General features: G+C 38.0%; 1 pseudogene; it reads right to left on the reverse strand.

The window, feature by feature from the left end:
• Nucleotides 1-201: 201 nt before the first annotated feature.
• LOC131074638 (DNA (cytosine-5)-methyltransferase DRM2-like) lies at nt 202-987 on the reverse strand (annotated as a pseudogene).
• Between the last annotated feature and the right edge of the window lie 707 nt (nt 988-1,694).

Here is a 1,694-nt window from a genome sequence, read left to right on the forward strand (position 1 = left end):
ATACCATTTATCTGTTTTGAAAGCATTTTATCCTGATGGCATTAAAGTTCTTTTTCTATTTTTTGGTATTGGTGGAGCAGAGGTTGCTTTGCATCGACCTGGGATACATTTAAGTTGTGTTGTATCTGCAAAAATATGTGAAAAGAACGGGCTTGTCCTTAATAGTTGGTGGACAAAAACCCAACAAACAAGTAGGTTGATTCAGAGGGAAGATGTCAGGTGATTCAAATCTTGGACATCTTCCCTCTGAATCAACCTACCTGTTTGTTGGGTTTTTGTCCACCAACTATTAAGGACAAGCCTATTCTTTTCACATATTTTCGTAGATACAACACAACTTAAATGTATCCCAGGTCGATGCAAAGCAACCTCTACTCCACCAATACCAGAAAATAGAGAAAGAACTTTAATGCCATTAGGATAAAATGCTTTCAAGACAAATAAATGGTATGCAACTGTATCTATTTGGAATGCATTACCCAAACAATGCAATTGATCAGTCGCACACGAAGTTCCACGAGTGTGATCTTTTTCAAATCCTAATATAATTTCTATCTCGTCAACCTCTAGAGGAGCCACCTGACCTGGCCCCACCCAAACCAGGTTCCATTCTTCGCACTTTTCAAGAATGTATTTTTGTTCACTATCTTGCAGTTTCCCTCACGAATTTTCAATTATAGTACAAAGTTCTTCACGAAGGACACCACCACATCGTCTAGAGTCTATGCAATTCAATTTTTTTCTTTGATCCCATGGAGGCCAATAGTCCTTTATTTGAGGAATTTCTTCCTGAATAGTCATGGGGGGGAGAGGTAATGCTTGAAATCGCCCTTCTATTAGGAGATTGTGTACATAACTTCTTGGTCTTCTGGAAGCTGAAAAGTACTACGAGTCCACCAACTCTGGTTCCACACTATAGAAATTTTTGGATATTGTCTTCCAAATATCCTTCGGTGCAAAAGCATCATTCTCATAATAGAAAAAAGGTGGCCCTTGCATGAACACATTGATTTCCTCTGAGCGTGGCCCAATAGGTTTCTCAGGAACTCCAAAACCAGTTAGTCCCTCCGGACATAAATTAGAGATGTCACATCACACACTGCAGACATTGTTTGTTTGTATTGCATACTCTCTATGTATTTATCACCCTTTAACACTTTCCTCTGCTTTTCTCCAATTACTCTCTTCTAGGAAGCTGATGAGCTTGTTTCCATGTCATTCATGATAATGGCTTCTTGCTTTCTTTAACAAAATTTACTTGCACACGAGTCTTTAGCTTGTATCTTCTGCTTCTACACAGATATAGATTATAATTCACGCTCAGATGATAATTAAATAAAATAAGCATTTGTAAAGAAAAGATTTAGTCATTGGATGTTACATATTATCTGATGGAAAGATCCTAGACAATTCTTGGAGAAAGGAAACATCATTGACAATCTTTTTTTCAAATAAGACTGAATCAAATAAATTAAAAATGTTTTATGCAATTTTTAAAAGTAGAACTCGTTCAATGCTTTCATGCACCGGCAGCCAAGCCGTCGGACCCACAACATCTGATATTGTCAGAATTTCGATGACAACTAAAGAAACATCCGACAAGGATGTTGTATGTCCGATGTCACCTCCTTGTCAGACAATCATAGATGCATGGTAGTGGGGGAGCGTCAGAATTCTGACCAAAATCCGACGAT

This window comes from Cryptomeria japonica, chromosome 4 (genome assembly GCF_030272615.1).
Source record: "Cryptomeria japonica chromosome 4, Sugi_1.0, whole genome shotgun sequence".
NCBI classification, from domain to species: Eukaryota; Viridiplantae; Streptophyta; class Pinopsida; order Cupressales; family Cupressaceae; genus Cryptomeria; species Cryptomeria japonica.